Source organism: Mycteria americana, chromosome 10 (genome assembly GCF_035582795.1).
Source record: "Mycteria americana isolate JAX WOST 10 ecotype Jacksonville Zoo and Gardens chromosome 10, USCA_MyAme_1.0, whole genome shotgun sequence".
Lineage (NCBI taxonomy): Eukaryota > Metazoa > Chordata > Aves > Ciconiiformes > Ciconiidae > Mycteria > Mycteria americana.
The window spans coordinates 24,198,770-24,211,198 of NC_134374.1; positions in this window are offsets into that span (position 1 = coordinate 24,198,770).

Sequence of the window (12,429 nt, forward strand, 5' to 3'; positions counted from 1 at the left end):
GTCACCGACACGGTTGAAGCTTTACTTCTTCTTCTTCCCAACAGTCGTGACTCAGAGTAAAAACATTATTACCGATAGTTATTGAAGGTAAATCTCTACGTGCGTTACTCGGTGGGAACACGCAGGCACTTGCAATGACAAACTTTCTTTCAGCAAATTCTCAGCTTTGCTTAACTCTCTTACATTCACTTTTTTAGAAGGAACTTCCTTTCTGCAACCTACAAAACGGGTGTTCCCATTTAGACATGTGCAAAAGGATGATCAAATAGCGAGTACCTGCACCTCTGAGCTTTTCAGCTGCAGGTGTGAAAATCCGGATGCATAGTTTGCAAGGAAAAAAAGGAGCTTAAAAAGAAAAGACTTCCCTTCTGAGTGAGTCCTAAATACACTTGCTTCTTTTCCCTCTAACTCACACGCTACTGTAGGGCCAGGAAGAAAAAGACCAATGTCTCAGGCAATCTGCTGCTGCACGTGCACAAATCGCCCCCAGCCAGCACCACGAAGGGTTGTGAGCTAGGCGCCACGTTCCAAAATGCCTGCTGGTGTGACGCGGCTGGGTAAAACAGCGTGAAACGGGTCTACAGATAAAACAAGAAGTGCCACAAAAATGCACAGAAACTGCAAATGGGAGGGTGAACTTTTTTCATCCTTTGTTGAGCACGTTTGGAAGAAAAATGGGAACACTGGTAAAACCCCAAAACTTTTAGAAGTCTTTAAGGGATGACAAGAGGTTAAGAGACAAAGGTTGGGGTTACTGTAAGAAGCAGAGGTTCGAGGCAGGCATTAATCAGTCAAAATCTCAATAAAGGATCACCGTCTCTAAAAAAAAAGTCATTCCATTGTGAGCAGTAGGTGAGAATGTTCAAATGCCAACAAGGTAATAAACATGGGACTGAGAAAGGTGAGTAGGATATACGGGGAAAGAAGATGGCCAAAATTAAAGGCAAAAGAAGAGCTGAAGGAAACAAAAGGTCTAAGTGATAACCGGCATCAGACCTAACTACTGTTCTTTTAAAGAAGGCACTGAGATGCTAACCTGGAGATTTATAAAGCTCTTCTTGGGCCCAACATGCTAGTTACCTTCCAGTTGAGATGAGAAAGTAACTCATCTGTGGAACTGTGATTGGTTTCTCCAAAATACAGAGCAAGATTTGTTAATTTGCAATGGGGAAGCAATATTGTCCCTTTAATAATAGATTATTTTATATCCCAGTCCTCAGCACGAGCCACCAGCCATTCAGAACCAAGCAGTGAATAAATAGGAGTTTGCAACATCAAGTATGATAAATAAATAAAAGCCCATGTAGACTTATTGCTTCGTTACTGCGTGTAAGTACCTCCAACCAGGAGCACCCCATCTCCTGTGCCAGCTAATGAATTCAAGCGTGATGCTGAAGTTTCAAAACACTGAAGCCTGGGCAATATTTTTAACAAGACGGATTGACAGTTTTAATAATTCCCAGATCCCAAACACGTATGAAACGAGCCCTTGATGAGAAAGGTCTGATTACAAATAACCTGCAGAGAGATGAAAGTTCGCTTTTAATATCTGGTTTTTAAAGTCTGCTTTAGACTTTCAAGAGGCTTCAAAAGAAGGCAAAGACTAGAAAACAGTTTGATTTAATACTGTTAGATGTGTGAAATAAAATGCTGGACAATAAGAGATGTAAAACAAGCAACAAGTGCAAAGGACTTAAATCAAATTAAAGAGCTAATTGAAAATAATGGAATTAAAACCTTTTCTGGTTGTTTTTATTCATCTGTTTTTCATCACTGTTTGCAACAGCATTTTTTTTATCTTCTTGACTTTGAAGAACAAACTTTCTCTGCCATAAAAGACAATGATTTTAATCAGTATCTGAAATGTCATTCTATGGGGATGTAGATGCTAAATGCCAGTCAGGAGGAGAAGCACCATCACGGCAGCCAGCGGGGCAGCCAGAGAGCTATATGGCCTTTGTCTATAGAGCTTTCTGATACAACATCCTGATACCGACTCACTTTATCTCCCGTTACGGTGATCCTCGCTAACATGTCTTTGCTTTCATTCTCTGTACTCTCGAAAGGAAAGAGGTTTTTTTCCCTGTAGTAGCATACACACTCATAGCTTCAACCGTGCAAACCTCTGCCTCCGGTGAGGAACTGCGAGGTAAGGGCAAACTGAAATCTCTTTTGAGAACAGTTTTTGCTCAGGTCACCCAATATGGAGATACAATTTTTTTTTTTTTTTTTTTTTAAAGGCCTTCAGTGTGTGTTTAAACAACTGAAGAGAAACGGGGGTTGCATTAGACTATTTATGCGTCTTCCTCTTCATAATAGCAAAGGAGTGATTCCGCGGCAGTGGGATTGGTGTGAATGTAAAGCTGCCTGTGCTGTAGGGACATACACGCTCTATGCTATAGGGACATACACGTTCCTGGTGCAAAGCCACCGCAGCGCGGGAGACCAGGTGTCCCAGCCGGAACGCAGCTACCCGTACGGCTCTTCACTGTCCCACTTCTCTTACCCTCCCCAGTGCCATTGCCCTGCCAGGCTGACATCTCCTTGCTCTTCTCTCTCCCCTCCCAAGCCCAGCGCACCTCCTCTGCGTTCCTCCAGCCGTTTCTGAGCTCCGGGGCAGGAATGGCTCAGCAAAGATGCATTTGCCCAAAGGGTCTACGAAGGCCAGAAGTCTGCAGTGCTTAGAAAAGTAGAATTGAGTAGCCCATGATTGCAGAGTGCATCTGCATGGGGGTGTTACCTACAGTGAGGGAACGCTTTGCAGAGCAAAACTCAACCGGAGCCCACCAACCTGTTAAATGCATTTTGTACAGAAAAATCCCACTGCGAATCCCTGTCTTCAGTGTTCAGAAAGTTCCTCTTTTTTTTTTTTTTAACAGGAGCTCACAGAAATAACATTCCCATGGCTATGCCGGGCGGCACGGCGGGTTCGGCTGCCCCATGGCTTTAGGGGTTATTTCTGCTTTACTCCATCCTGCGCACAAGCTAGCTGTGCTGCCTTTCTCATGGGCAGCTTCATTTTAAATCTTGAAGAAGAACGGGGGAAAAGCCAACTGAGAAAACATGATGACAACTCCCCTGCTTGTGGGAATGGTATTTTTTAAATGAAATTATTTCCCCTGTGTACTGCTACGCTGCCTCTTCATTAGAGGGAGAGGAGAAGCGTGTACGCTTGCCCAACACCGAGCGCTCACGGTACGCGGGGACTGCATAAAGAAATCATTTCTGGGACTAAAAACCAAACTGTCACTGCTCACTGCTCCTTAAGTTTGCTGAAATATCCAATCAGTCTCAGTGGGGTTTTGCAGGAAAAGGAATTAACCAAAAAAAAAAAAAAAAAGGAAGAGAGAAAACCCACCAACCCCAGTGCGTTCCCATAATGAAGGGTCTAAAAATGCCCCACTCATTGACGCAAAATTACAGTTATTGTTTATCCTCCTTCTACTTCACACAGCTTTATACAATACGCACGACGAAAAATACAAGCAAACAACCGACACATTAGTTAAGAGACCTTCCATTTTACTTTGGCAGTTCACGATAATGGAATTTAATTGTGGAAAAAGCTGAATAATTTTAGCTGAATGTCATTTGGTTCATTCAAACTGGGAATCAGGGACATTTTTAACAAAGGTTTTCAAACTTCTTTTGAAATCAGGAAGCTGCTGTGCACAGATAAGGGGAGAGGTTTGAGGATTCTCTATCAGAAATTTCAAGGTTTTTTCCATCTGTTTTTTCACATTAACTGGTAATTATCCAGAAAGGCACATAATAGTGCAGAAATGACAGAAGCTGACAAAGGTTTTCCTAAGATATGTAAATTGTCAGTGATAGGCAAGGTGCAACAGAAAGGCTTTCTGCAGCACAATTATTTATGCCAGTTTCATTTGCTTTTAGGTAGCACTGATGGCATACCGCACCGCCGTGCTTATCACAGCCCCTGCACGTTCCCTCCACCACCAGCACGCAGGAAAGATGGCAAAAACCAAGCTTGAAGGTTGGTGGTCCCCTCCGACTCCGCTATTTTATATTAAATACATGTGCGCGTGTGCCTGCGCGTATAGATATTTCTGAGGACCCTCTTGTTTATTAGAACATTCCCCTTCATTTCTCACGCCGCATAAATAAATAAATAAACGAGCGGGACCCTTCCCACCGAAACAGCTTCCACGTATTGGTTACGGTCGGTCTACGAGTCCACCTTCCTCGCAGCAGCGTTCTTTGAGGGAAGATGTGTTAAAAGAGGCACTCAGCCGCGTGCATCTGACGTTCGTTAGCCCTTTTCACTGATTGTGTGTTTTCGGCAAATAGGTGGGCCCGTTAACGATGCTCAGCTAAACTCCCTCCGCCGGCTGAGGAGCCCGGCTATCGCTGCGCAGTGCTCCTCTGGCTGGGGTCGAAGAGCTGGGTGGTGGGACAGCCACTCCATCTGCTTTCAGAAATTCAGTGCTGGGATGGCCGGATTCAGATACTCTTAGCTTACGCTTCTTCAGGGAGAAAAGACCCGCTGTCCCTACGCTGCCCAGTCAGTCTGAGGAATTACTACACATAGGAGTGCGAAATGCCACCCCTCCGCGACGTGTCCCTGCAGGTCACCAGGCTGGGCTCCGGGTCTTGAACAGCCTTTTACACGGGTATTTTAGGTCTCTGCAGAGGGACGGAGGGTGGAGGTTTGATAAATACCTCCTTTCACAAGGAGAGGTTGGGCTTCTGAGTCCTTCTGGGAGGTTAATTTTTATTTAAGTAAAGCGTGAGGGGCTGCGCACAGGAGAAATTCCTGCCTGACCCTCACCGCACTCGGCTCATACCGGAATTACGGGCTTTAATTAATCTTTTCTGGGAATAGGACTTCATATGTAACTACATACGTAACAAGAGGTTATAAGATCTTTAATGGATGAAAGGACTTTACCTATCAGTCCCTGATGTAGTGGTACCAGAGGTATTATGGTGGTATAATTACTTCACATTACCACGTGAGTGATGTTAAGTTACTCTGATGGGAGGTGTTTCCATGTGTGTCTGGGGGTGGAATTAATTTCCTTTGTGGTAATAATAACTTAGGTAATGGGGGCTGTGAGAAAGTAAACAAGGATGCAACGCAATAGGTTTATATAGAAAAAAACCCCAAGATTGTATTTGAAAGTCAATGGGCTTAGCTATTAGCTATAAGGACCTTGTCTCCTATCTCGAGCTTTGTTTTCCCAAATCAGGAGGCTGGAGATCAAACCCATGTAAAAGGCTTCGGGATGGAGGGGAAGGATTCGACCCACCAGAGCTGCCGGGGCTGCAGGCTGCTGCCCGAGGGGCTGCTATCCCTGCAGGGACCAGCCTGGGAGGTTACTTGCTTGCTTTATTTCTTTTTTTTTTTAATTAAAGACAGATTTTCTTTCAGGTGCTTTCATGCCATAAAGACTAGACAAAAACTTTCAAAAGCTGCTTTGCTTGGGCAGTGCTTAACTTCATCAGGAGGTGCGGGGTCGGAGGCTTTGGACGTAACGTCCCAGCTGCCACGGAAATCGCGGCTGATTTATGGGGGCTGCAGCCCAAAGACGGCTCCTCTGCTCGTGCCCCTTTTGTACCCCCACATCACACGACTCTTTCCTCTCCTGCCTACGGCTGCCGTTCTCGGCACAGCCCCTGGTAGCGCTGGAGGGACAAAACCCCCAGCTCCAGCAGCTGACGCCGGGCCGTCGCTTCGCTGCGCGCTGGCAAAGCCCCCGACCCTCTCCTTTGCCTCTGGGCTTCTCCCCTTCAGTGCGAGTTTGGGCTAAGCAGTCACACCAGCATGAATCGATCATGCCTGTTTTTTAAGTAGAAGCTGATATATTATTAATTGCAAGGGGAGGGAATCCCCGGAGGAGACCCCAACTCAGTCCCAGGAGAAACCCTGGGACAAGAAGAGGTGGGGGACCAGAGCCCAACCCCGCCTGGAAATAGATTTTGGGAATACGCAGGTTATGAATCAGGTGTCTGGCCCAGCAGTGTACTTCTGGTATTTTTACAGAGTATTTAGGGTATTAAAAATTGCCTGAGTGGTAATTATTTCATTGAACATTCTGGATTCGCTTTGGGTTTACCTTTTAGGTTTTTTTAAAATAAAGTTTCAATTAGACCAAAATCTGTCAGGCCTGTGAAGAGGGTCTCAGGTGGTCTGTGCAGGGTGGAGCTGAGGCCGTCGCGCTATTCTCACGTGCAGACGTCAGGTTAGAGCTGGCAGAAGAACTTTGAAAAGGCACGAAGGCACTTAAGGGCAGAAACCTCTTTTACTGGGTAACAGATAGAGCCGGGCGAAACCCTGAGGATGATGGATAAACAATCACGGGAACGGTGGCACGGATGCAGCTTCACTACCGTTACACGTTTCTGCATTTGCTTGTCGGGACGTTTTGGCCACCCTGTCACTGGCAGGCAGGCTCCTGAGCAGAGGGAGGGTGCCGCCAGCCCCCAGCCCTGGGTCCTGCCCTGAAAGCAAGTCCTGAGCAGTTTTTCAGCCTCAAACTACTACAGAAAGCCTGAAAAAACCCAGAGGACCATGTGCCTGAGTGTTCTGCCAGCCTGGAGCCTGATGTCCCCATCAGCCAATGCCACACGTCTGCTTGGAGAGTGAAGGGGGGGGAAAAGCATCAGCACAACTCATGTGAGCAGTTGTACTTATCCAGCAGAGCTTGAATTTTGGCCATTAAATGATTACGGTAAAATACTTACCATCCATCTACAGCCAGAGAATTATTTACTAAAGCTATTCAGCAAATAATTGGGAACAATGAATCTATCAAAGGAAATTGTATACTGAAAAAGAGGTGAAAATCACTGGAGGAGTTATTCACTTCAACTTATTCACTCAGCCCTGCTAGTAAAGGGTTGAAATACGGTCTTCAAGGAGTCTGTACAGGCACGGGCGACTGTATGCAATGGAAGGAGGGAAGGGTAAGAAAAAACACTGAGGCTGAAAAAAGCACTGCACCAAAACATACCCATTCCCGTGGCTCTTGCTGTCCCCTAATCTCCCTAATGACGCTCAGCAGCTGCTCCTGGAGTGCCAGTCTTCTGGCAAAGCAAGGCACGGCATGAAGCGCCCAAATATATCTCCTGGTGCTTGACTTTAAGGTTGACTATACTATGGTAGAGAGGAGAGCGTTATATCAGAGTCCGAGCTCAGAGCAGCAGCTCCCCGTAGCCACGTTACATGGCCCGGGCTGAGATCTGTAATGATATAGGAGAGTTTTGCTCACCTGCATCAATTTTCTTTGTAATGAGATGTGAGTGGTGGTCAGTTCGGCTGTTACGGGATTTCACTCTTGTAGACCTTCAGTTTTATACATCCGATGAGCTTCATGTTAAAAGAGGATGAATTTAAAGTACGCTAAAAGCTTTGATTAAGGAGTATGCAAGAAAAACATCCCCCTTTTTAAAAACAATGTCCCTGTGCCCAAGCACTGTCTCCTATAAAATACCCCGCCCAGTTTTCCTTCTTCTGTTTTAATCCGGGACTCTGAATTTCAGAAGTGCTTCTGATTTACCCAGCCTGGCAGTGGAAGGTTCGGAGTCAGAAGGGATTTCTGGAGGTGATGTGTTTTGCCTAGGTCCCTTGCTGCAAAATTTTGGACACGCTTTGAGCAAGCAGTGCCCCTCCTGAGCCGTCTCTCCCAGGGAAGCTGAAAATCATGAAGTAAATGGTCACTGGGGATGGCAGGAGCTCTGCATCTTTCTAGGTCATAAAAGGATGAAAAAAAGAGCAATGTAGAAAAAAAAAAAAGCTTTAAAAATATCATGTTTTCATTGACCGAAAACTGCCAGCTTCTGCGATGACAGACCTCCCAAACATCATACCCAGCATTTTGGGGGGAAAGGGGAAGGAATCAGAACAGGCAAATGTGGAGGTCAAAATGCACAGAAATGGCCTGAATGCATCGTCCGGATTACTGGATTTTCTCTGCAGCCTCTTGTTAGATTTTGAAAGAAAAAAAAGGAAAAAAAAAAATTAAACGTATTTCAGAGTCATTGAACTGTGCTCACATTAACTTACACGAAAATTATTTTTAATTAAATGAACTTCCCCTGTTTGTAGCTGGAAGGTACTTATGTGAGATAAAAACTCCATTCTAATAATGCTGAGACTCACCACCACTTAATTAGCCTCACAACTCAAGGCAGACCGAGCGGGAAGGCGAGTGGGGAGGTGGGCTTGTGCTGCTGGGTGGGATTTTGGGGAGGGATGCTCCCTCCTACGGCAGCCCCCATCCCAGAGCCCACCCAGCACCGCGAGGCACGCCGGGAGTGGAAATCACACCTAGTATTTGACACAGTTTGTGGCAAAAGCAATTATAATTAACATTATATTAAATATTAAGTCAAGATCATAAAATGTTGATTGGTACTGATTAGCTGCATAATCCATAATTAGAAATCACTGCACCCTTCACCAGGTACTGTAGTGCTTCGCTTATGATTTCACCGCTAAATTAAGCGAGTGATTCAGCTTTTGCCCTGAGTTTTACTTTTGCATTTAATTTAGGTCAGAACCACATTCAGGTGAAGAAAGGCACAAAACCTGCTCCCGTTGGGGCTGTTCCCAAACTCTCCATCCCAAAGGCAGCTCCCATCACTTCCGCACCCGTGGGAAGGGGATGGCCAAATTCTCCTTGACCAGCCCCAGCACTGCTTCGGCCGTGTGTACAAGACATAGGAAGATGAAAGCTCCTTGTGTATTTACTTACCCTCAAAACGGCGAATGCAAAAGGTAGAGCCGAGGCTGTACGTGCCCTCCTGGCTGCTCTCGAGCCAAGGCAGATAAGCCAGCATTAGGCAGCTCCGAGATAATGATTTATTGCCAGCATAAACTAGGAGTACGGTGATACCTTAGCAAGGAGGGAACAAAAGAACACTCTTTTTACTCTGATTAGATTTTAGAAGACCGAACCCATCTGTGCATCGTTCATTAATGGGATGGAAACACCACCCCTTCGGTAAAACAGTTTGGAGAGTACGGGCTGGCAAGCTGCTGCAGGAGGGCGAGTTATTCGAGATGCTCAGGACGGCTTGCTGCAGCAGCCCTGCCTCCCTCAACAAGGCCTTCCCCCGACTCTGTGGGTCCGTTTATCATGGATATCCAGTTATAACGGATAATGTCGTCATCGCACACTAGGAAGCATTCAAGTTTTGTGAAACCGAAAAACAAAATCCGCTGACCGTAAGATTTTATGTCTTCGCTACTGTTTTTTCAGGGACTGCCTTGGCTGGAGACCTCTCCGTGATTTTCCGTAGCGTTTCCGGATAAAAATAATAAAACTCGGCGGATAAAATCCCAAACCTGTGGCAGCCCGGCCATCAGGAGGGAACCAGCTGTACTTGCTTGAACTCTGGCAGCCTCCTCGCAGCACTGCAGGCAAGCGGGTCCAGAGGGAGCTTCACAGGCTGAGCTCGGCGCCCGCTGGCAAACCCAAGGCTAGAAAGAAAACACACTGTAATAATTTTTCTTTTCTGAGGGCGCTCTTTGGAGTCCTATGGAAGAAATCTCTTTATTCCTTCTGCAACTAGAGCACATGTTGTTATCTTTTGCACCGATTAATATTGCCTGGGAGTGGAGATGAGATGCTGGGCAGAGCCCGACGCTCTCAATCAATTAAATCAATGCAGTCGTGACGCTCCACCGATTTTCCCTAACCAAGGATTTGGCCTAAAAGGCAGTGTACACAGCGTTACGGAGGACACATGGAATCACAGATAATGTGGCTGCCAGTCAGGCTGAGAAAAACAGGAAAGCTCTGCTCCGGGTCCTCATTTCCCTGTGATGGGCACCATGGGATGGAGCCCTGGACCAGGTCAGGGAGGCACTGCGCCCCGTGATGCTCACACACTTGTTCTTACACTCTGTTAACTATTCTTCTTATTATATCAATGGTTATATTTTTATTTAAATGATGGCTTTAGGCGTGGATAGCTTGTCTCCTTCTTTTAAGAGCTGCTTTGGGTTAGTCCAGGGAAACTCCGCTGTGGTCTCTCCTTCGCAGGGACGGCCCTTGCTGAGCTCCTCGAGCAGCCGTGTGTCCCGGGCAGATCTTTACCTGTCCCACTTCAAAGCATTCAAAAAACCAGGGTCACTCACCTCCTTCCCCTGAGCGTCCAGCAACCTGAAAAAAAGAAAAGAGAGGACCAAACCTTGGGTATTCTTTGCTGAAATGTTTATAGGGTCGGGATTACCTCTGAGTCCGCAGCTAAATAGGCAGATATTTGAGAAGATTCCCATGCCATCCCTATCCAAAGCAAGGTATTTCTACTCTTTCAGCACTTTCATTAGGAAAAAAAAAAAAAAGAGTAAAAAAATGCAGAATTTCCTCCCTGCATATCACCCTTACATGGGCTGCATCGAGTGCAGGCGGCTGCCACGCTGCTGGGCACAAGGTGCTGCATCCTGGTATAAAACTGTGTCTGCATCCACTTTACAGCCCTCCTCTCCTATCTGTCATGCCCAACAAATCCATCCACCCAACAGACAGCCTGTTGGCTTCAGTAATACTAAAAATGGCTATTTTTCGCCTGCAGAACCAATGCATTAACTCAGAGAAGTGCACCAGAACGAAAGCCTGGAGTCGCTGCCCACCCAGCCACCCACCCACCCACCCTGGGGGGCTCCGACCGCTGCCGTGGGGCCGCGCGGGTCTGCCCGCCCTGGGGCTGAGATGATGCTCGAGTCACGGTGGTGGGATTGCTGCAGGAGAAAGGAAAAAATCCTCTCCAAAATGGCTGCCAAGAGTAGGTCTCTGCAGTCCCTTCTTAAACACTGAAGATATTTTCATTTAAAATTATCTACTTAAAGGCAGGTTTAATCTCAAAATGGCATTTTCCAATTTAAAAAAAAAAAAAAAAAAAGGCACCTTCAAAAAAATGTCTCAAGTTATTTCTCCTTCAATCTTTTTCCAATTAAATTAATTTAAAATGAGTGAAAAATGTTTCATACCCTAAGATCCTGAAACCTCCAGTGTCAGCTGGAACCGGCACTTCTGCTCTCAGCTTCAGCCCTCGCTGCAGGCACCTCTGCTTTGAAGCCTTTGAAGTGTTTGTGGCCCAGGCAGAGGCTCTCTGCAGAGAAAGCCAGTCGTTTTATAGATATTTAAAGTGTAAAGTGTGCGCGTGCATGTGTTTGTGTTAGCATAACATGGCTTTTCACAATGCATATGGAAAGACGTAGAAGAGTTCTTGACTTGCAGAACAAAATTGCAGGAGAAAACACCGTCGGCCCTGCTGAGAGCGTCCATAAGGTGCCTTTTGCCCAAGCCTAGGTCACTTCAGCATCGTCCTGAATATCCAACTGAAACTATCGGCTGACCTGCAGAGAGACTGAAACAGTTCATTTAGCTGTGCCCAGAGGACTCGCTCGCTATCCCCCCTCCCAGCATGAGGATTCACTCTTTTAAAGCTTAGAGGAAATAATGCCTCCGAGAAAGCACGAAAACACCAGGAGCAAAGTGGCTGCCAATGCCCGCCCCGGCTGGGAGCTGCAAAGCAGCTGACATACCTGCCCGGCATTTATTTTGGGGATGCGATGCAAGAGCAATGCAATAAATTTGAGTAATGGTTGGGTTTTGCAGCTAATTATTTGACTCGCGAGGTAACGACCTTGATTCTGGAAATGAGGTGTGTGTGGTTTGAGAGGCAGCATCTCTGCCTGCGTAAGAAACGATCTGATGTGAAGGCTCCACCTCAGCAAGCAGTAGGACTAATTCGGTGGCTGATTTGTCTAAAACGTTAAATTTCCCTACTTTTTTGGCAGGGACAGATTCAAAATTGATGCCTCTGTTTCGGAATGAGCTGCATTTATTCACCATGCACTGCAATTATTCCAGCCTGTAACTGCTGAGGTTTAATCAGTAACAAAACCCTCAGACTTGAAAGCAGCCAGTTCAACCTAGGTTATTTGCGCAGCATTTCTGAATGGTTTGGTGAACAACTTCTCCCACGGACTGGTTTTTAAATAGAATAAAAGTGCAAAAGATTTCTAACAACATCTGAAATGGAAAAACAATTACGTTCCGTGACTCTACAAAAATATTTCTGAGGGCTGGTAATACATTTTGCCAGGGTAATGTCCCTATTCTAGGAGTGGTTCTTTCTTCTCAGCATTTGTTGCTTTTTTTAATGTAAGCCACACAGGGAAATATTGGAAAATGGAGAGGGAAAATATAATTAACCCTGTGTTTTTCACACAATTGCCCTTTGTGCTACTTTATTTTTATTTTTTCTAGCTTTTAGGAAGCCATCATTAATCTAGTCAGCCGAGGTCAGGCGAGACTTTTTTTCTTCTTTGCAGACCCTGAAGCTTATAAAGCTTCAATCTACTCTTCCATAACCAAATGTTTAGTACCTACCGGTTGGGTTAATTAGAGTGCATTCTTTACAGCTCTGATAATAATCACTACTACACCATCA